Genomic DNA, 24958 nt, shown 5'->3' with positions numbered 1-24958 from the left:
AGAAATACCTTATACACCCCCCTCTTTTTAAAGGACAACTGGAGATTAGGGGACGCGATCGCCAAATCCTGGTGGTGGAGAATCATCATCACCAGGATTTGGAGAATGGGTCCCCTAATCCCCAGTCACTCTTTAAAAGGAGGAATATATAAGGTATTTCTCCCGCCTTTTTAGCGTGCCTTCGTGGGGTAGTGGTCTGCACACTCAGTACGTATTCGAGAAGTACGTGGTTAGATTCCCTGCTAAGATATTGCTCATTTTTCAAGTCCTGCTTCCAAAACATCCTAATGTCTCTACATATTTGCTTGACAATACTATATATCGCTGCGTTAAATACTGACAAAACATAGCTTTCGCAGCATTTTTTTAATGAGTAAATACTAATAATTTTCTTCGGAAAGAGCACAAGCATCACCTTTCGTCCACTGCTTCTTTAAAAGCGCTATTTTGCACGAAAACCAAATTGTCAAGTAACAGACCATAATTTACAGTTCCAAAAGTATAGTTGCAGTTAAAATCTATTTTCCAAGCAGGCGATGTTTTTTAATAGCAAAGCAAATGATCTTGAAAACGGTGCAAACAGCCCCTGTCTCATATATCGTTGACTCAAACATGCAACTCAAAACATGTCTCATATATCATTGACTGTTTAGCTTAAAATTATTTCTTATTTACCTAATATGCGTTTACGAAAACTAGCTTTTAATATTTTAAATTTTATAATTTTTCATCTTTTTAAAACATTTTATTTTATCGAAATTTTAATAATGAACTCTTCGAAACTTTAATAAGGACTCGAGGTCTTAGACAACAGTTTGAAATTCTCATGTTCTGTTTAAATGTTTTTAGCTAGTTTAGCGTGCCATTTTGCTAATTTTTAACATTGCATTTCACAGTTTCAAACGTTACCAATTTCTCACTTATAAGAGAATTAATAACTGTTTATTCTATCAGGAATTTCGATCGCACAATTCACAAAGACAGATATGCATCAGCTAAGTTTGCAATGATAATTAGCATTGATGGAATTCTGACATTCACGAGTATTTTGAATAATTAGAATAGGAAGAGCAATAAGTGATCCGCTGAAACTAATAATTCATATTGACGACGTCAATAGATTTGATTAAAGGGCAATTTCCTTATATCCGAAATGTGTCTTTAACCTTCACTCTGACCTTTCTTGTAAAATAAATTTGTTGGAGAGTTCTGGAAACTAGTTTAGCAATTCATTTAGTGTGTAATTTCATTAGTGTATAAAATATAGCACAGCAGAGTTCCCGCTATCCGAATCAATTGGGACCGGATCCCTATTCGGATTATCTAAAATCGCATAATTGGTTTTCTCCCGAATAAAGAATCTAAGTACACTTTAATTAATTATTAAAAAAAATTGGGGGGGGGGAATTTTACTTTAAAACTTTAATATTAAAACATTTCAGTTCTTCTTAATTACTTTAATTTTTTGTAATTTTCACACAAAATGTCTTTCACTTAATTTTTTTACCAATTTTCACAATTTTTCAACAGAACACACATTTCAAATTACAAACAGTTTACATTTTTTCACATACCACTTCACTTTAATTTCCTTCAAGCAAACTTACATCTCTTGATTGGCTCAGTTACTTAACTCCCTAAATAATTGATAATACTACCTTTAGGATTTTAATTTAATTTAATTTAATTTAATATTAATGTTTACAAAAAATTTTTTTACTATAACAAAGATAGCAGCTTAACACTCTACCTACATAAGCGCCATCTATATAATTTGAAGAACACACTTACTTCTCTTTCACAACACTTTTGCAGACCCCAACACTCAGTAGGTAAGTTAGAATTAAAACTTACTATTTACTTGCTTTAAGTATTTTTTTAAAAAAAATTTTATGTAGTATCTAAGTATTTTCTAAATATGAAATTATACATTTAAATATATATTTGTTTTTTAAAAATTGTGAATTAGTTCTTTTTGTTTCTTATTGGTTTATATGGATTATGTATAGTTCTTTTATAGTTTCTTTTTATTGATATGCATATTCGTGTAGGGGAAGTTTCTGTAGACAAGGATTTCTCAAATACATTGGTTTCTAGATTTTTTTATTATTTTATAAAAAATTAATTTTTAAAAAATTTAATTTTTTAAGAAAAAGTTTAATTCTTGACTTTACTTGCTTGTTACTCAAAAGACTTCATTAGAATTTTCCTTTTTGAACTTTAATTCTTAAATGTTAATTTCTAAGGGTACCACTTTATTGGAATTACTTTTGGTTTTGACTTTTACCCTTGCCTGCATGAATGACGGACGAAACACGAATTTAATGATTGGAGAGTTAGGTTTGGAGGCAACTTCCCCTTGATAAGTCTGTCTCCTGCCTACTCTACGGTCATTCACATATGCATTTTTAAAAAAATTGTTTAATTTAATTTTAATTTATTAAATTAGCAGATTTATTTTCATGAATAGATTTTGCACTTGATTTGCTTATGCTTCTGAATTTAAATGATAGTGTAGATTAGTTCGAGAATTAAATCTTTTACATGTTTGCACATTTTTTTTAAAAATTATTTTAAATTATTTTGGCTTTTTTCCTTTTTTTAGAATTTAAATTTGCTTTTTTACTTTTATACGTATTTGTTAAGAATTGAAATTTGTTTAACTTTAATTAATTACTATATGTACTGTATGTTGAAAAATGTGAGAAAAAAACTATTTTTAAAGAAAAAGAGGTTTTAATTAATAAAAATGGAAATGCAAGACTTTTACGAACATGTTATTTAACTTACTGTACATTACTTGCAAGCGCTGAAAGTCATTGCTTATCGAACATCTCGGTCAAAGTAAGCTGTCTTTATCCGTTTTCGGGTAGAGAAGTCGCGCATGCGCTTGGCAATGAGAAGTTGCAGGTAGACACACTGGGGCTGATGCTTCATCCACTTCAACGCAGTTTCAAGGCCGGCAAACGTTTCTCTAGTTTCTCTGCTTAAACTTCGTCATTAAGGTCATCTTGTTCCACGGCCTTTTTTCTCTCACACTTTCAAAAAGTTTATCATCATGTAGAATTCAAAACCCAGGGTCTGACGATCACACACACACCATTCATTCTGGTGTATCCTCAACCTTCTGAATATCCAGGAATTTAAAAAAAGAATTTTTTCTAATTTCTCAAGTGACATGTCATCCTCATCCTTTCTCCTGTCTCTTCACTTTAATTACCTTGAGCTTCTTTTTTTTTCTTTTCCTCCTTTTCTTTCTCTTCTTCAGTTGATTCTGAAAAATTCTGAAATTCTGATAGCGATTCTTATAGTTGGAGTTGGGATGATTGGAGTTGTACTGTATTCTATCGAGTCGCAAATAGATTGAACTTCTATTTCTTGAGTTTTAAAATAATAAAATTTAAGAAATCAACTTTTGATTGCATTTATTTTTTGTTGAAATTAGTTCCTCATCTTATATATATGCGGCTTAAGTGTTTATCGCCGATAGTTTATTTGTAGCTTGCGTAACTGTAAATTGTTTTATTCCCCGTGCAGCGCAGCGCGTGACGAATATTATAAGAAAGCTAAGCCGGAAAAATTAAAAATACAAGAACGCGTGCATTTAACATTTAATAAATAAATTTAACATTTATATATAATAGAATTCGGAAATATGCAACCGGCAATGATGAAAAAACAAATAAAATGAAATAAATAAATATCTTTATTATATGCGGCTTAAGTGTCTGTTTGTCGCCGATAGTTTATTGGTTGTTTGCGTAACTGTACTAGCCAATGGTGTGAAGTTGCCAAGGCACAGGATTTGCCGTTTCAATTGAGACGTAGACAATTTCCTGGAAAACTTGCCTTTGCTATGACCATCCATAAGTCTCAGGGCCAAACGCTTAAGCGTGTTGGTATTTTTTGACCTGAGTCTGCATTTGGGCACGGTCAACTTTATGTTGCCTGTTCAAGAGTTCGTGAAATAAAGGACGTAAAATTAAAAATAATGGATGGTCCTCTGCTAAAGAAAGTCTATGTAAAGAAGGAAAGGCACCATAGACGTAATGTAAACCATTTTATCTTCTACGCCGCTAGAAAGAATAGGGACAATTCGCCAAGGGATTTGGCGACGGAACCTGTTGGCGAGAATTTCTCCCTTTGTTACCTGGCCGAGATTTTTCACATCCGCCACGTGTACAGGAAATTGAGGAATACGGTTTAAGATGAATCGTTTTTTGACTTTTCGTGATAATCTAAACTCGAATTTTCGTGCTTTTTTGTTTTACTAGTTGAACTTGTATTATCCATATCGCAGTTTGATGTCTGATTTTATATCAGGTAGTTCGGTCCGAGGTTCGAATCCCGCGAACGGGCTGGCTGCATGGGCGTTTTCGTGGTTTTCCCCATGTGTAACGAGTATACGAGCCAGTTTCCCTCAGAAAGTCCTCCACGAAGGCATCTCTCCTCTTAGGCAGATAGCCCTCGAGGCTTTGCCATACTCACACACACACACTGATTTTATATCTGTCAATATGTGGGAAAAAATTTAATCACACAGCTTTAAACTCTTGATAAACGTGACCGTCGAACCTGTTCAAACTTCGACATCAGCTTCGAGCTTTGGCGCTATTTGGCGACAGATGTGTCCCTTTTCGTTCGGAGGGAGCCACTCCTGCTGCTGCGAAGCTTTCTTTCTTAACAATACGTTTTCTTTGCCTTTGCAAGGTGAGCTTAAAAATGATGGAAAGATCTACACAAGAAACGTTGTGTACAAAAAGATCTTTGACATGTGAATTAAATTTTATTATTTAAATCACCTTTATTCATTGAGCTAGCGGTGGCTCTTTAAGAAATGTACCGCGAATGGTTTCCTTCATTGCACTCTACTTTAAGCAATTAAGCAAGTAGAAGGGGAAAACGCTGTGGGGCAGTAAGCAAAAGGGCGTCCTCGCCGCCTGCCCTGGGTAATTCAGTTTGAATTAGCAAACACCTTTGCACAAATCATTTTAATTACAATTTATAATATGTAGAACAGCGGTCATTACGTATGACAGCCGGGCTTTCTAGTTTTAAAATATCAGATAAAAAATAAACATGGAATTTATTAATCTTTCCTTTAAAATTCCATTTCTTACAAGCATTTTTAAACAACGTCAATAAAACGTCTTACAAGCATTTTAAAACAACGTCTTACAAGCATTTTAAAACAACGTCTTTCTTACAAGCATTTTAAAAAAAGTCTTGTTCTAGAACAGTGTTTTTCAACCAAAATACTCAAGAAAAATTGTATTTCGAAGGTCCATAACATGAACCATAATGAAATCAATGGTCACAAACTCAGACTGCAAGCTGGCCGAACGCAAGATCTGAAAACAAGCGACGAGATAAATTTTTTAAATGTTTTTTAACAAAATGAAAAAGTTTCGTAAACAAACAACAAAAAAATATTTTTGTAATTGAAAAGGTTCACAATTTAACTGTCGCCCAGAATTGTTGTTAAAGGTTTTCTACTCTCCTACTGAGAGCTTGCAGTCTACCAGTCTGCTCTTGAACTCACTGCAGCTAACCCATTTTTTTTTTTCATGTTAGCTTAATTATCAAGGATTGTTTTCTTCGCACTTAACCATATACAATTCAACAGCAGAATTTAAAAAATCTGAAAGCAACATAATAGCATATTGTTACGAAATGTCCAGGCGCGGTAAGATGGCTTCCCCGCAAAGCAGTTTTAGGGTTTCCATAAAATAGCATGGATGGCAGGGTTGCCACATTTGGAGAGAAATCGCCCATTTGGCGTCATTGTTATGGACTGCTTGAAATCCGCGATATGGGACGTCTGGAGAACCTTCTGGAACGAATTCTTACTGGTTTAGCTCAGAATGTTCTCAAATACAAGACGAAAGCTATATTTATTTATTTATTTACCATCAGATGAGCAGCTGCACCGCCTTTAAGACATTCAGCTTTTACACTCAACTGATGGAATCATCTACCAACTGTGTTGTTATGTAAAATACAATAAAATTTTAGAATTTTGATAATTACATAATAAAAATAAAATATCAAGAAATAAATATATAAATAATACTATAAATAATAAACATAAATAGATACAATAAATAAAAGTTAAAAATTTAGAATAAGATAAATACAATGTTGTTATATATGAAGTCAAATAAAGTATCAAAATTTTGAGAATTATATAATAAAAATTGAAGAAATTAAATATATAAAAGCATAATACCTAAAGAAATATGAAAGTAAATGAAACGTAAATAGATAAGTAAATACTTAAGAAGATCATTACAAATTTTGAAAATGAACAACATAATGTATAAGAATAGTAGAGGCTGAGAATGTAAGATATGTAAAGAGTAAAGTATTTCATTATGGAGAATGAAGGGCAGTAATTGAATAAAAGTTGATGAGAAATAGTATTTGAATGAATTAGGATGACCTGAATGAAAAGTTCGTGGAAATTCTTGAAAGAGAGTCATTCTTGAGTAAAAGACTTGACTAAAAATCTTGAGTTGAGACTTTATTAATATATTAAGGAGATGGAGTTAGAAAATATCCTTAAATTCTTGATCGAGCTTGAGAGATCTTGAAGGTTTAAATAAAGATAGTCTTGAGTGAAAGCATTAAAATGAGGTAGTAGAAAGAATGGCTTATTAAGTAAGGTAAATGAACAAAGAATAATGATTTCAAGTTCCTTTAAGATTATCGATGTTTGCGGAGATATAATTTATTATATTATGAAGATTATTTCTGAGAATATTACTTTTTAATAACTGTTGAAACCATAACTGAGCAGAAGTTAAATTGTATGCTTTAAGGTGATAATCTTTAGTAAGGTTGCAGTGAAAGAGATAATGATCTATTGTGCCTTCATTACCACAGGTACAGAGATTTGTATGCTGAAGTCCGAATCTATGAAGGTATTAAGACGAAAGCTATAGAAACCCTGCTGGTCCGCAGTCAGTGAGTGTGCCTAGTCTAACGAGCTGATAGTCAGCCACTGAGCAAGTGTCTCGAATTCTAGCGCCGAGGTCGTCGTGTGCATCGAAAGCGTCTCTTAGTGTATCGCGGTTAGTGCATTATTGAGAGAATGAATTGAGCCCCGAGAACGACTGAACCGAAGAGTCGGGAGCTGTGCTCTGTGTGTCGTCGAGTGCATCGCGAATTGTAGCGTGGAGAGTGTCGAGGGTACGTGGAGTTCCTAGAACGACCGAGCAGAGTCGGGAGCTGTATTCTGATGCTTTGCAGTGAAGCTGTCTCCACCGTTATTGCCTGACATTGTGAAGGCTGTGTCGCTGATGGTTCCATCGTGTTTATTGTAGATCTTCGACGACAGTAAAAGCGTTTTGGAACTGTCCTGATTAATATTGGCAAATAAAGCGTGTTTCGATACTTCATCAAGTGTCGTCGTTATTCACTCCAAATCCACACGAACCCCGTACGAACGTGAAGGAAGAAAATAACGTAACAACGGGTGTCAGAAAAAAAAAGTAACAATATGTTTAGGATTTTCGATGCAGTGTTATGTGTTGGCATAGATTTTTCTATGTTTTTTTATTGAGCGTTTTCTGGTCTCGAAATGGGACCTTGCGTCCTCCGCTATAAATGGAGAATCAATTTCCAAATTGTTCCCACCAAATATTATCGCCGTGAGACACATGCAGATAACTGCATTCAGATGTGTGCATATATAAGTATGTAGTTATGGAAAAATTCTGCAAAGGGGTGCCAATCGCTCCGCACAGTTTTAGATGCGCAGTTACATCTTATATAAAGCAGAACTGCTAGCAGGGGCTAAGCGACACGTTGCCAGCAGGCATGTGAAGTGCTGAAAGAGAATGCGTAATTAATTGCGGTCTATTTTTAACATTGGAAAGTCTTTGTTTTAATCCTGAGCAGCGATTGGGAGAAGAATTTTGTACTGCGTTTACTGTAAAGAACGCGTCATATAACATGGTGCAAATTGGAGCCTTGAAAAGGGAATGAATCCAATTAAATTTAAGTATCTCAAGGACAATTCCAGTTAAGTTTAATTTGGTAATAAATTTTTCTTCATATTTTTATGCCTTATATATATATATATGCGTGTGTGTATATGTGTTAGATATAAAATATGAATGAACGTTATTTTATTTGGCAATACACCTTTTAATTCCTCATTTTATTTTGGCTTCTCCTTCCCGTAGCCGCATTATGTCATCATACGAGGGTTGGAACTTTAATAGTGGCAACACGGCTGAAAAAACGCTACGCAACAAAACCAAAGAATATCGCGTATACCACACGTAAACTACATACCTACCTTACCTCTCAGCAAAAAGACTCGTCCTGCCTACGTCACGCGCATGCGGAGTGACGCGAAGAACGAATCCTTGTATTAGCTCGCGGTCTAAAGTAAGTGTTGTCAAGATGTTTTCAATACAAGAACAACGATGTTGGATAAAAATTGAATGTGCCAGAGGTCGTACAGCATAACAGTGTCATCAAGGGCTTCAAGAGGCTTGCGGGGAATCTGCATTGCCTTACAGAACTGTAGCAAGATGGGTGAAAGCATTCAATGAAGGACTGCGGCCAGGTCGTCCGAGTGTCAGCGATGCAGATGTGCAAGCTGTTGCCTCACTAATGGACAGTGATTGCCCCAAACGATTCGTCAGCTGGCCGGACAAACAGGATTAGCGCATACGACTGTGCTGCACATTCTGAAGGAACGCCTGTCCATGAGAAAAATTGCTTCACGATGGGTTCCACATCAATTGACAGAAATGCAGAAATGGCTACGATACGATGCTGCCCGAACCCACCTGGAGCGCTATATGTGCGAAGGAGATGCTTTTTTACGCCGTATCATTACGCTGGATGAGACTTGGGCCCGATCGTACCAGCTAGAAGTGAAATGCCAATCAAACGAATGGCGTCATCACGGGTCACCACGACGTTCGAAATTTCGTCAGAACCCCAGCAATGTGAAAGTTATGGTGATTCTCCTGTACGACTGTGATGGTGTCATCCTAACGCATACCGTTCCCCCACAACAGACCGTCACTGCGCAGTATTACTGCTCATTTTTGGAGCACAATCTCCGACCAGCTTTGAGAAAAAATGGCAACACTTTCTGCAGAACGCTCCTCTCATTTTGCACGACAATGCTCGGCCGCATGCAGCGCAAGATGTGACTGATTTGTTCAAGCGATCGGGCTGGGAAGTGCTTTACCATCCCCCATACTCCCCAGATCTAAGCCCTTGTGACTATGACTTAATTCCTAAGATGAAGGAACCACTTCGTGGCACTCGCTTCCAAACTGTTCCTGAGATTCTTGCGGCAGTAGACCGGTCCATTCAAACTATCAACAAAACAGGCGCTGCTACAGGTATTCTGAGACTTCCACATCGTTGGAAACGGGTTGTACACAATGCTGGCGACTATATTGAAGGACTGTAAAACATGGTGACATGAATCACTTTTGTATTCCTTGTAAATAAATAGTTGCCACTATTAAAGTTCCAACCCTCGTATTAATCCAGCAGTTAGGTTAGCTCTTGTCCAATCACCGTTGAAAATTTAAACAAAGGATTCAGCTCTATAAATATTCTTTGCTGAAAATGCGCACTCACTTTTCCTGTCTTCCGCTAGCTGCGCGATTGGATGTTACTCATTTTCCTGCTTCGGTCATTCTTTAAAGATGTGATTCTTTATATAAATGTGTGGAGGGAAAGCAGGAAACATGAATAAATGTGCAATGTTCATTTTTAATAGCAGTGTAGGTCATGTAAATTTTAAATCTTTACAACAATGTATATGCAAACAATGCATAAATGAAATGCATTCGCTAGCCGCATAAAATTGCTTTGAAGGCCTCATGCGGCTTGAGGACCGCCAGTTTGAGATCACTAATGCAGAAGATCCAGCTATCTACTACTGGTTTGCTGAATCAGTATTGCGTTGTCGGTGGATCAAAATGGTGGTATTGATGTGGATATTGTAGATTGAGTATAGATTCAAGACTAGTTTTTGAATTTCTGTGGCAGTCTTGGAGAAGCTGTAGCTCCTGCTCAGCTTAGGTTAAATTGCTGAATTTTTACTTCTTCATGCGAAGAAAAGGAAGTATTGTAATCGCAAAAAATATCAGGTACCATATTTCAGGGAATATATCCATTTCAAGCGCACTCCAAACCATTCGAACGATGCTTTTGGTTGACATCTGTACATACGGACAGGAAAAAAAGACTGTTTTTGTCAAAAAGTGTCCTAAAATGGATTTAAAATGAATTCAAGAGATATTTTTTTTTCCTGGACGTCTGGACGTACGTACGTACGTATGTATCTCGCATAACTCAAGAACGATCAGTCGTAAAACGTTGAAACTTCGTTCATGGGACTGATAATATGCAGATGTGCACCTCTTATCTTCGCTGCAATCGACTATATATATATATATATATGTAATAATAAAATTCCATAGTCAAGAATACACTTAAAATTCTAACTGTATGTTCTTTTTATTTTTAATGGCGAGGTTCTCTTATTTGAAAGTACGTGGAATTAAATCCACAGCCCCGTAGTCAAGTTGTTTTTCCCGCCTTTTCTACACGTACAGTTATAGAATGTTCTGGAAAAATTTAAAGCGAACTGGATTGGCTGAGGAGGCTGACGTCATTTCTTGGAAGCTCCGCCTTTCCAAAGGCTATAAAAGGACTCACAAAGGAATATCGGGCACTTTTTCTTAAATGTCACGATGCCGCATGAGGCCTTCAAAGCAATTTTATGCGGCTAGCGAATGCATTTCATTTATGCATTGTTTGCATATACATTGTTGTAAAGAACTTCATACAAAACTTCATACAAAAAGTTATTAGTAATTCTTTTTATTTACTCCGGATATCTGATTATTTAACTGCTATTTCTCCTGAATAATAATAAATGAATCCTGTCTGATAATTTAAGCTACGACAAAAGCGGGTACATCACATACTGTAAAGCACTGTGTTGCACTATTTCTTGGAGCCACAGCTCCTGGTAACTTTATGACGAACTCACTACAATTTTTCTTATTATTATTTCATAATTTTTGCAGCATATTGCGCAAAACATTTTTAAGATCAAATAGGTCTTACAGCACAGTACTTACTCGCATTCCAATTATATATATACATATATAACATGAACAAGAGTGACCTTAGTGGTCAAGAATTTTGCTCATTGATCTGCAAAATTTTTTAAATATTTGCAAAGAAGAGGAATGTTTAAAAGCTATTGTTAAAAAGTACATTTGACACTGTAGTTCCTATGTAAAATAGTTGCATCACGTAAAAATAACTAACAAATCTAAAGAAGTCTAAGTTATCGTGTAAAAACGTAATGTAAAAATTACAAAACGAGATAACTTTAAAATCAGAAAGGGATGAGAAAAAAACTAATAAATTTTAGTACAAAAATTTTAATAATTTTAAAAAGATGCTCGCAATTAAAAGCATTTAAAATGTTTTTAATTAATTGAAATTAATTTTTTAAGTACTTGAAATGTTAATTGAAAGTAGATCCTCACTTTAGTAGGTCACACCTTTCAATTAGGTACAATATTAAATTAAAATAATATGTTTCCCCTGGATTACCTGGCTCGGTGTGCATAGCTTTTGTATTCTTATATGTTGGCAAACTGTGCATTTTTTTCGCTTCTAAATTGATTGACTTGTTTGGGTTTTTGTTATGGTTAAGGTTTTTAACCCTTTAGTTAATCTGCATGCAATAGTTATAGAATTATAACCAAATTAAAAGTTTAAGTGGCAAGTTAAGTCTAATGAACCGTCATTTGTTTACACTTAAAACTCAGTAGAATTGTGAATTAAGTCAGTTTCTGCAAATTCAATGCCTATTTGAGGGGTGAGAACAAAGGTAAACTTTCAGTTTTGTGCATCGAAAAATCTACTTTCTTGGCCGCTCGCCGAATTCCTTGTTTTTGCGTAGAAAATCTAATTTTATTTCTAAAAATCTTTTTTTTTTTTTTTTACTTCCTTGTACGAAGTAAAAAGGAAGTAATGTAATCGTGAAAAGTTTCAATCAGCATATTTCAACGAAACTATCAATTTTGACCGCTATCGAATGCAATTTAACGATGTTTTTGCGTTATATATGTACGTAAGGAGAGAATAAAATACTCTTTTCCTCCAAAAAAATTATAAAATTGCTTTAAAATGAATTCTGAAGAGAATTTTTCGTGGCGTCTGTGCGAACGTACGTACGTACGCACGTATCTCGCATAACTCAAAAACGAGTAGCCTCAGAACGTTGAAATTTTGTATATAGGACTGCTATAACCTGTAGATGTGCACCTCGAATTTTGGCTGCAATCGGCCGCACCAAACTTATATAAATATATTTATATATATATATATCCACTCTGTTACCCGGCTCAGTGATCTCAGTTTCTTTACTCTTATATATTTGTAAATTGTACATTTTTTGCTTTAAAAATGATGGAATTATGTTGTTCTTATCTTCCGCTTAAGGTTTTTTATTCCTTTAGTAAATCTGTATGCAATATGTTTAGAATTATCAAAAATTTTAAAGTTGTTTATGTGCCGCTAAGCCTAATAACGTTTTTTAAGGCGGCAATAAATTGTTTACATTTGAAACAGCAGACTAGAGGATTTGTTGCCAATCTAGAGAAAATTAGCTTCGCAACAACAAAAATAACGCCTTCATTTATTATTGCGAATTAAATCGTGCTTAATCCTCTCTGGAATTTTTTGGAGGAAATAAGTGTTTAAGATTTGCGTCGTAATTTTTATTACAGATATTTTCAGTTTTTATGTATTTTTTTTTTTTTGCCTTGTCGCGAAGTGAGAACTGAATTAATTGAATGAGAAATACTCAATCGTCTGTGAAAAACTGTTTCGTTTTTGTTTTGTTTGCTTAATTTGTTTTGTACATCGTTCTAGGTTTATTATAGTATTTGAATAGAAAATGTGGCAACGATTAGATAATTCTTTAAATGATATACATTTTGTGCATTATGAGTTATAATATGAACGAAATATAAAACTGTTAAGTGAACCTAGCGCCAGAGTGTCGCTATGGTAAACAAAGAGTGAATTTTAAAGAATACATTTATTCTATTGTGGTTTATGCGCTGTCGGCGAAGTAGATTTAATTCAATCCAATACGTTTAAATGAAATGCAAGAAAAATGCGTATAATTTAATATTCCGTACAAGAAATCATGTGGTGTACACATCAGATTTTTTTAAACTATTTTAACTGCATGTGGTATTTTATGATTTTCTGCATTTTACAATTTTTAATGAATATTTTTTGAGTTTTTATGTATTTTTTCTTCGCTGCGAAGTGAGAAATGAATTAACTGAACGACAAATATATCTACTAATTCGAGGAAATTTGTTTAAATGAAATGCAGCAAAAATTGTGTAAAATTTAATAGGCCATACAAGGAAATCATGTGGTTTCCACATCAGTTTTTTAGCAATTGTAGACGCAGCTTATGTTTAAGTCACATCCAATTGCCTGGAAAATTTTTCTTTGTATATTTTAATTGAATCTCTCACAGATGGTTAGGTAAAATGAGCTTTAAATCATTTTTAAATCTGTGTCTGTTTGCTTGGGATTAGAATTTCCTGTAATGAAAGTTCGTTTTGTAATTCTTGTGAAATCTTAATTTTTATTGAATTTCGACTTAGCTAAATCACTTGTATCTATAGTAGGTGTTACAGCTTGGCTCTTGTATTGATATTAACATGTTACAAAAGCAGCCCATAGAGAACATTGGTAACTTAGCTATACATGTTTGTATGGCTAAGCTACCCGATTTGAAAAATATACCTTCAAGCCTCTTCTGATCTAATTTAAATCTTCTATTCTTCTAATCTGGTAAGTATTTCATCTATGCTATTAAGACTTAGGTTTTTATATTAATTTTAGCCCAAATGGGCAATATGACCAGAAGGTGCATTCATTTCGTTTTGGCATATTGCGTCGTCAACTATAAAACTGCGTTTCACTTTCTGAATTGTTGCCGCCAAATTTTAGAGTCCTGCATTAAATTTAAAGAAATTAAATAGTGAAGAATCACTTAATTAATGCATGTATGTCTTTCGCACTGTGGTAAATAAAAGGTAGCTAAAGACATCAGATTTTGAATAACGTATTCCTCCACTCGAATATGGGCGTCTGGAAACCCAAATATGCAATTTGTTTTATTATCTATTTCATGTTTTGTAAGGCATTTATGAGTTCTTGATTAAGAAATTTAACAATTTGAAAGCGAGCAATGGCAACACTGTACGGAGAAAAAAAAATCTGTCGCCAGCGAATGAGACTATGTATCAGAAATTCTAAACATATGCCCTTTTAAAAATATTGTGTTATTGCTATTGATTTATTGCTTTATGATTTAAGTGCTAAGAGCATGATATTTAATAAATAAAGGTAACACGCAAACCGCTAAAAAAAGTCCCTTTGGGCGTAATACAAAAATCTGAAAGCTTTCAGATTTTTTCTTTACCCCAAAGGAGCGCGTTAGCTCAGAAGAACTATTAATTTCGTTTTGAAATTTTCTGTCGGCTCACTATAAACGGCGAATCACTTTCGAGATTGTTGCCACCAAATGTTTTAGCGCTGTATTATATTTAAAGAAATTAAATAATGAAAGATCCGCATAAATGTATGCATGTTTCTCGCATTGTGACAAAACAACAGTATATAGAGCCATGAAATTTTGAATAACATAAGTGTCCACCCGAATATGGGCATCTGGAAGCGTAAATTCGGAATTTATTTTATCTATTTCATATTTTTAAGCATTTATGAGTTTTTGATTAAGAATTTCAACAATTCCAAAGCGAGCAATGGCAACACTGTACGGATAATAAAACCTTTTTTTATCTGCAGCGCGCGGACTATGTATCGGAAATTCTAAATATATGCTCTTTTAAATATTTTGCTATATAGCTGTTGGATTGAATTTTATGGTTTAAGTGCGGAAAACATGATATTTAATAAAAAAATTTTACAAAACGTTAAAAGGCGCCCGTTTGGGCGTAATATAAATTCTGAAAGCTTTCAGCTGTGGGATGTGTGTGCGTTTTTCTTTAAGGCAAAATGCTCCCTGTGTAAAATTAAGTGAATGATTTTCTTTTGCGATTTTGTAGACTTTAAGATCCAAAGTTGAAAATGCTGTCGAAACATTTCGTGACAGCGATCACATTACAAAGATCCCATAAAAAAAAAAAGAATAAAGCGAACTGGATCAGCTTTCCTTTTGGTTTACCACAAGTTTAATACCAAAAATCCGCAGTTTCATGACACAGAGCACGATTTTCAATTTCCTGGAAAGAATAAAACGATATTTCAACCCCACCATCTGGTATAAAACGAAATAAATATGTTCTCATACTCCTTCTCCGCTCAGATCACACGCAATGAGTGTTTCGAGCTATTTTTAGACTCCGAACACATCTGGGTTATTTTGGGAGTCAGCAGATATTGGAGTAAAATACGGGAAACCGTCACGTGGTAAATCAATACCCCCATGGCCGCGGGCAAGAATCATTAGCGGAAAGCTTTTTCCAGAGGTTTTAGAACTTTTTATGCCCAAAGGGTAGTTAATGACTATTATTATTCGAAGATGAGATACACACAGTTGTCGTGGATCGATTAGAAAAATAACTGAAATTTTTAAATATTTATTCTAAGGCTGCTCCATCCCGATACAGAGTAATTAATTTTCAAGCCTGAGGTTGATAGATATAAGAAGATTCAACGTTAAGAATTTTAAAAGCCAGTTAATTTTGAGGTACAACAGTTGTACCGCGGGCTTGAGAAAGTTAATACATACTAGGGACATATATATCTGTAAATTTTGAATTTTTTTTTACTTTATAAAATGAATTTTTAGCCCAAAGGGCGCTAGCCCAGAAAGGCTATTAATTTCGAAACGGCATTTTTCGTCGATTCATTTTTCAAACAGTTGCCGCCAAATTTTAGCGTCATGTATTATATTTAAAGAAACAAAATATAAAAGAATCTATCTGCATTGAATGAATGACTGTTTCTTGCACTGAATATTTGCATAAATGTTTCTCTCTACATATACAGTGGTGGCCAAAATTGTGGACACTTTCGGAAATTTTTATATTTTTTAACTTTGTATGCTTATGAAAAATGTTACGTTTCGCAAAATGCAAATTTGTATATATCATTTTAAAGAGAATTTATTGCTGAATTCAATACAAAACACAAAATTCAATTATTTGCAATACAAAAAAGTTATATGTACTTTAATATAAATACAAAACACAGTTATGAAGTGGTTTGTAATGTCTAGCTTTCCTGGCCAATCACTGTTCTTGTTCTGAGAACCAATCAAATGTTAGTAACTGCCAGTAGAAGCTGACATCATGTTTACACTTGAAACAATAAAAGACTACAGTGGGCAAAGGAACACATTAATTGTACAGATGATCAGTGGTCACAAGTTATATGGAGTGATGAAACTAAGATATCGTTATTCGGTAGTGATGGGCGAAAATATGTAAGACGTAAAACAGGAGAAGAGCTACATCCTGACTGCATTCATGCAACTGTGAAGAACCCAGTTAGTGTTATGATTTGGTCATGCATGTCAGCAGATGGTATTGGTCGCCTTCATGTCATCGATGGGACACTGAATGCCAGAAAATACATTGACACTATTCTAGAACCAAACTTTCTACCTTCTATCAGAGATCTCTTTCCCAACAATGCTTCGTTATTTTTCGGCAGGTTTCTGCTCCTTGCCACACGGCCTAAATATCGAAAGAGTGGTTTCGTACAAAGATAATTAAATTGTTGTCATTGCCAGGAAACAGTCCTGATCTCAATCCTATCGAAAATTTTTGGCACCGTTTGCAAACTCTTGTCCAAATGAAGCGCCCATCAAATAAAAGGGAACTAATTGAGGCTATAATTGTTTCCTGGCATCATGTAAATAACAAAAGAAGAGTTTAAAACTCTTATCAGCTCAATGAAACGTCGATGTGAAGCTGTAATAAAAAATAAAGGGTAGCCTACTAAGTACTGATAACTCACTGCAATCATCACTATCTAATGTATATCGATAACTATTATCGTTTAACTTTATCATTATTTTGCAATACGTTTAACATCGTATTGCAAATAATTGAATTTTGTGTTTAGTATTGAATTCAGTAATAAATTCTCTTTAAAATGATGTATACAATTTGCATTTTGTGAAACGTAACGTTTTCTATAAGCATACAAATTTCAAAAACATAAAAATTTTCAAAAGTGTACACAATTTTTTGGCACCACTGTATATAAAAGAAAGAGTCTGTCTGGCTGTGTGTGTGTGTCTTTCATTCGTGCTGCGCGTAAGCTAATAGACCCAAGGTTACGAAATTTGGTACATAGGTGCATATAGACAAGAGCCAGTGCACCTCGAAGCGAGTTTTTTCAAAATTCCAAAGAGATTTTTTTTCTGTTTTATGTTTTTTGATGAAATCGCAATAAATCGATAATTCTCTCTCATTAATTATATCAGCAGCCATTGTTGCCGACATATCACTGTTGCCATTGTTGCTGATATCAGCACTGTTGCCATTCGGAAAAATGAGGGCTATAATTCTGTGCAGTTTCTAAATTTAATGTTTCTCTTAGATACTGGACGTTTGTTAAGAGAAGGCATCGGAAATTTAGTTAATTTATTTATTAGGATAGTAAATATTTGTATTATGGGATGTTGCTTAGCTCATCAGAATTTTTTTTTATATGTAATACATTTTTATTGAAGTTTTTTTTTTCATAGTGTTGTTCTGCGGAATAAAATTCTGTGCAGTTTTAAAATTTAATGTTTGGTGTTGGTTGCCTTTTTAGCCATTTTTCCGGTACATTTAAAAGCCAGACGAAGGCTGGCCGTGTAGCATCTAGTGCAGGGATGGGCAAACGTTTTCGATCGCGGGCCAAAAATCGAAAACATAAAGTTTGGCGGGCCAAGATGAATTTTTCTAAAATTTTAAAAACAATATACAAGTATTACAATTTAATATATTAATGAGATGAATGAAATTGCGATTTCATTTTTAAAAGTTCCTTATATTGAGGTTCGAAGTGAGATGTACTGATTCTAAGGAACGAGGCTAAATGCTCATCTGTCAGTCTACTTCTGAAATAATTCTTTCTACGGTTTCCAGTTGAAAACACTTGTTCACATATATAAGATGAAGCAAACATAGCACTGATTTTCTGGGCATGAGATATTAAATTTGAGAAACTTACTTTCGATAATGATTCGTAAAACTCTAACTTTGGCATATTTAGAAACAATTGCTTGAGATGATTGTTAGATTGCAACTCAATTAATTCAAGCTGCAAATCTGACCTCACTGCTTCACAATTTACGTTGAATGGCATGGTAAAAATATCCACTTCTGCTTGAATGGCACTGAAATCTTGAAATCTGCGTTCGAACTCAAAATGCAGTTTTTTCAAGCTATCTTCATAATTCTTAAGGTTCTCTTCATTTAGAGTGTATTGAATTTAACCTCGGGAAATGAGATAAGTCGTTCTTACCTAACTGCCCAGCAAACATATTAAGTTTTAGTTTAAAAGCTTTGAGATGCGACCAAATATCGTCGATAAATTGATTTTTCCCTTGCATCTTGACATTCAAGTTGTTCATGTGACAAAGAAGATCTGGGAAAAATGCAAAGTCTGAAAGCCATTTTGTATCATCTAACATTTCGCACTCCGCAGAACACTGTTTCTCATAGAAGAACGACGCAATGTCGTCTTTCAGCTGCCAAACCCGCTCGAAAACACATGCTGCACTAAGCCACCTTACTTTCGTGTAATACAGTACATTAGAGTATTCAGATTGCACTGACTGAAGAAAATCTCGAAATTGCCTGTGAGTAAGCCCACGAGATCGAATAGTATTTACAAGCTTCACAACTGTATCAAGCACGGGTTTCATATTCAATGCAGATTTACACAGAGCATCTGGATGTACAGTAAGACCCCGCTTAACGCGGGGGATACGTTCCATCAAAGTAGAGCGTAATGCGAAACAGCGCTAAACGAGACTATCTTTACATGTAAATATTGGGGTTAGGGGCAGATGGCTAGGAAATTGGTTAGGTATTAAATTTAAAAAGTATGTTTTTTTAATAAAAATGAAACCAAACATTTATTTCTTAAAGCCCAAATTAATAGCACATTATTGTTTCTTGCAAAAATAAAAACAAAATATAAATAACAAAACGAATATTCTTAAAAAAAACAAATAAAATTCTCAGTCAGTCATATTTAGTTAGCCTTCCGCGTTTTCAGTGTTCTGCCTTTTTGTGACAAAAGCATCTAATGTTGTTTGCCTTTTTCTTTTGCGTTGTCCTCTTAAAAGTTCTTCATAAACGGATAGAGCATCTCTAACCCCACGCCTTACTTTTGAGCTCCTGTCAAAATTCGGATCATTTTCAATGAATTGATCCATTATTTCAGTTATGGTAGACAAACTCCTTTTTACAAACGCCATCGAAAGTTCTTTTTGCTCTTCTTCTGAATCACTGCTGTCAACATTTTTGTTTTCTTCTTGTTCGGTTAATTCCTTGAGCTCATCATTAGAAAGACTAGCCGCTGCTTCTTGAATTATTTCTTCGACATCTTCCACATTTACCCCTTCAAAATATGTCTGTACAATACCGCACCAAACAAGAAATACAAGTACACTCTTTCGGATATGTATTTGAAATCTATCGCTGCATAATATTTCAGGGAATCCCCGTATGCTGCGAGCGATTTCGTGGAATCCCCGGGTTGAAATAAAAGAGCGCTAAACCGAAACAGCGCTAAACGAAACAGCGTTAAGCGGGATCTTACTGTATAACACAATGTAGAAAAACAACATTGTTCCCGGGATAGTTTTGATTAAAGATTCCAAGAAATCCAGATTTTTTTCCTATCATATTTGGTACTTCATCGGTCATAATATTACATATATTTGTTATAGGCACTTTCAAAGTTAAAAGCCCTTCCTGAAATTCACGAAAAATATCATATCCCGTTGTAGTTCCCTTTAAAGAACGCATGCACGCCAGTTCCTCAATAATTTCAAAGTTCTCATCAACACCTCTTATAAATAACACTAATTGAGCAGTATCATTTATATCAGTGCTTTCATCCATAGCTATGGAACAAAATTTAAACTGGCCAATCTTTGACTCTAATTGTGATGCCAAATTTTTATCGATGGCTTCCATTCTAGAAGTCACCGTTTTTCGAGGTAAGGTTACAGTCTCAAAATTATTTTTCTTGTCTGGACATAAAACATCACAAACTTGGAGCATGCATTGTTTAACGAGCTCCCCATCACTGAGAGCTTTATTATTTTTAACAATATTGTATGCTACAATGTAACTTGCATGTGTAGCTGCTTCTTGAATACTGTTTACCTTCTTGAAAACATTTTGCCGGCCTGATAATTTTTTACAAAGACTTTCTGCATTTTGTTTTTTTTTTTCATATTCGGACATTGCTTCGTAATTGGAATTCTTATGATTAGATGTGAAATGACGGGATATGTTATATTCTTTGAAGACTGCTACAGCTTCACTGCAGATAAGACACACTGGTTTATCTTTTACAACTGAAAAAAAATATTTCCATGTCCGTTCATCATTAAAAGCGCGGCACTCTGAATCAACTTTACGTTTTTTAATAGCCATTTTGAGGTTGAAATATTTTACGAATAACCCAAACAAGCACTAGCTACGCTGTACTTTTAATAATTTCACCACTATTCTCAATGACGCTATATGTCCACAATCTTTGAACACGCAATCAATAATATTAGAACTCGCGCCAAAAGAAAAAGCCGCTAGATGGAGCTTAAAATGCGCAGTCTGCCACATGTGAGGTCTAATTCACCCATATTGAATTCCCATATGTCTGCTCCACAAGAAAAAGGTAACGCTTGTTGGCGCCAATCTACAGCTATAACTCACAAATAACTTCCGCTTTTAACACTTTACCGATTGAAAACTGCCTGTGTTTGCTATTATTTCCTTCGATTTATGTTTTTTAGAACAAAAATAGAGAATGTAAACAAATTACCAGCTCTCTGAAAAAAAGGAAGAAAAAATATAATATTTAAACAAAGTAGAAAAGGAGATGGATATGTAATATATGAATATTTCTTTTAATTTGCCTCTGACCGGCAAATTAAAATTATATCCGCGGGCCGGATAGAACCTTCCTGCGGGCCGTAGTTTGCCCATCCCTGATCTAGTGTATTATATTTATAGAAACTAAATATAAAAGAATCTGCACGAATGCATGTATGTTTGAATGCACGAATGCAATGTGAAAAACAACGGTATCTAGAGCGATCGAAGTTTCAATAATGTAGTCTTTGAACTGAGTATGGGCACCTGGAATCCCGAATTTTGTGTGTGTGTGTGATTATGGCAAAGCCTCGAGGGCTATCTGCCTAAGGGGAGGGATGCCTTCGTGGAGGACTTTCTAAGGGAAACTGGCTCGTATACACGTTACACATGGGGAAAACCACGAAAACACCCATGCAGCCAGCCCGTTCACGGGATTCGAACCTCGGACCGAACTACCAGTGTTCAGCGACTTTACCGCTCGGCCGCTGTTGGGCCCCGAATTTTAAATTATGAATTTGTTTTATTATCTATTTCTAATTTTGTAAACCTTTAAAGAATTTTCGATTAGCAATCTCAGCAATCTCAAAGCGAGCAATGGCAACACTGTACGGGGAAAAAAAAAAACATTTTTATCTCTTGCACGCTAGACTGTATCGGAAATTCTAAAGATATGCTGTTTTTAAATATTTTGTGATATTGCTGTTAAACTGAATTTTTATGTGTTTCAAATGCGAAGAGCATGATATCTAATAAATAAAGGTAACACACAAAACATTAAAAAAACGCCCTTTTGGGTGTCATTATAACATCTGAAAGCTTTCCAATTTTCTTTTAATTTTTTATTTATTATTTTTAGGTGGTAAAATGTTTTCATATACCGTATTTCATAGCGCATCTTCCTGTAGCCTTTTAGTGCTGGGTTCTAAAAATTTTAAAATATTCGCATAATTTTCTACCTCCTCTGTTGCACACAGTTTTTCCCTCTGAGTGCTAATTACCTTAGATATGGCTAATGTGCTAATGGCTAACCTAAAATATGGCTAATGTGCTTCTCTTACGAAAGCAAACATTTGTAAAGCGAAGTAAGCACATCTATTTCCCTCTGGGCAATGTCGAAACATAATCTTACATCACAGAAAAATTCTAAAACTGGAAAAACGCTATACTTAGACTTTTGAATCATGTTAAGATCCAAAATTCTTTGTTTCATGTCTGAGGAATGGCTATGGCAGTCGCCATATTTTATTTTTAAGTTCGAATCGCACTTCTTTAAAATATTTGCTGTTTCTTTTTCTGGAATTTCAGGACAGGTTTCCCGACCAGATTGCTGATGTCGCGATCGGCACAACACAATCGATAATCTTTCGAAAATTTAAATTTGCCTCTTCAGCATTTAAATTTAAATTAATCTCCTATGCATTTAAATCTAAATTTATCTCCTATGCATTTCAATTTAAATTTATCTCCTATGCATTTCAATTTAAATTTATCTCCTATGCATTTCAATTTAAATTTATCTCCTATGCATTTCAGTTTAAATTTATCTCATATGCATTTCAGTTTAAATTTATCTCCTATGCATTTAAATCTAAATTTATCTCCTATGCATTTCAATTTAAATTTATCTCCTATGCATTTCAATTTAAATTTATCTCCTATGCATTTCAATTTAAATTTATCTCCTATGCATTTCAGTTTAAATTTATCTCATATGCATTTCAGTTTAAATTTATCTCCTATGCATTTAAATCTAAATTTATCTCCTATGCATTTCAATTTAAATTTATCTCCTATGCATTTCAGTTTTAATTTATCTCCTATGCATTTCAGTTTAAATTTATCTCCTATGCATTTCAGTTTAAATTTATCTCCTATGCATTTAAATCTAAATTTATCTCCTATGAATTTAATCTGCTATGCATTTCAATTTAAATTTATCTCCTACGCATTTCAATTTAAATTTATCTCCTATGCATTTCAATTTAAATTTATCTCCTATGCATTTCTGTAAGAGCTGATACGCCACATTCTCAACACAGCACAAAAAAAATTCTTGAATTGTAGCTATCATTGCTCGTCAATATTAAAGAATAACCTGAGGAAATACGCTCGCTGATTAAAGTTTTCAACCAATGTCTTAATGATGTATTATTGATGTTAATTGTCTGCAACTGAACGTAAAACTACATTTCTGGGCATAACCTGGGCGCAATGTATGCATATATCGGAATTGTTGGTATGTAGTAAAGTTACTGAGAATACTAAGTGTGATCAGTATTAATAATATACAATTCAAAAGGCATAATTTAAATGAGGGAAAGTGGCCGTTGATTGGTAGACATGAGAAGGGATAAGCGCAGGTGGAAGTCATTCGAAATCTGAATATCCCTCAGTGTCATATCAAACTAAAACTGCATTTTAAGCAGTGAATCACTCATTAGAGAGTGTGGACGACTCCTTAGATAGTGTGGACAACTCATTAAATAGTGTGGACCATCGTGGATGATCAGTAGCAACTACTGCCTCCGAAGACCTTTTCTGTGATTGTCAGCTCGAAGAAACCGTAAACTGGTTGTCCTGAAGGACGCTGTTGCAGGAACTGAAATCAGCCATTTTGCTGCTGCATGAAACCTTCAAGAAATTGGTCGGAGAAAATTAGTGGTTTGCGTCATTTCCACTTTATGTTCCATGGGGACAAGTTTATGGTGGTGCTGCCGATATGTCCAATAGAGTCAAGAGGAATAAAGTCCTGTACTGATTATTGACGAGTCCAGATAGAGCCAGAATCATGATTTAAGGCTTGGATCTGGAAGCAGAGAGAAACATAACTTGCCTTCTCTTCTTCATGAAATATCCTATTTCCATGGATGCAGTTTTATAATTTAGGTGGCATCAGCAAACGTGGTAGCACAAAGCTTCACATCTTCGATGAAGGCTCAGGAACTGGCCACAGGCACATGGACGACGTTTTAGAGCCCCACGTACGGCTATTTAGGGGTGCTGTAGGTTTTGCTAATTGATGAAAATGTTCGTCGGCATCGAGTATGTTTGGTGTCAGAAGACTAGAAACAGTAACTGTCACTCGATTAGGTTGCCAGTTTATTCACCAGATTTGAAATGACTTCGGCATGTGTGGGGCGCTTCACGCAACTGAAATACCTTTCTGAACTTCCAGGATCTGAAAAGGATGCTTTAAGAAGAACGGCAGTGAGTTCCGCAAAGCTTGATTAACAGTTTGGTAAATTCTATGAAATCACGATTTGAGCTTCTATAAGACTGACCACACTAGTTACTAGGAAAGATTTACTGTAAAACAGGGAGAGATTTTTTCATCATTTTTAAATGTTCCCAAATTTGACAATAAATTCAGTACTTTCACATTAGTCAACTAACTAACTAAACTCAGTAGCGCAATAGCCCTAGTGGGCCACGGCCTGCAGTTCCCCGAAATTTGCTTTCTTGACCTTGGGCCACGAGGGGCATCAGCCTATGCCCTGGGCAAGTTGTCAGGTTGTCGGAGGTCCTCCGGTGTTTAGTCCCGAAGCGAACTTGGTACTCATTTTATCCACCCTTCAAGGTAGGAAAGGCTGAGTCAACCCTGCACAGCCCGGGGATGCATTAATCAACTATCAACTGGTAATTTATGCTAGATATTTTTTTAAGACTAAAAGGAACATTAGTCCCAAATGGGATATTAGTGTCCAAACGGCATTTCGTTTTGAATCACTATAAAAGGCGTACCACTTTTCGAAACGTTGCCATCAAATATTATCGCCATGTATTAC

At 34.8% G+C, this 24958-nt stretch overlaps 1 protein-coding gene across 2 annotated transcripts in view; it reads right to left on the bottom strand.

The window, feature by feature from the left end:
• LOC118184887 (receptor-type tyrosine-protein phosphatase kappa-like) overlaps positions 1 to 24958 on the bottom strand; it is a 640424-nt gene that overhangs the window by 317497 nt on the left and 297969 nt on the right. The gene's annotated exons all lie outside the window — the stretch shown is intronic.

The sequence above is a fragment of the Stegodyphus dumicola genome, chromosome 3, assembly GCF_044657685.1.
Source record: "Stegodyphus dumicola isolate Sdum_Otavi_A_Nest chromosome 3, ASM4465768v1".
Classification (NCBI taxonomy): domain Eukaryota; kingdom Metazoa; phylum Arthropoda; class Arachnida; order Araneae; family Eresidae; genus Stegodyphus; species Stegodyphus dumicola.
The sequence above is the reverse complement of the archived record's forward strand: the minus strand, read 5'-3'. Positions and strand labels throughout refer to the sequence as shown.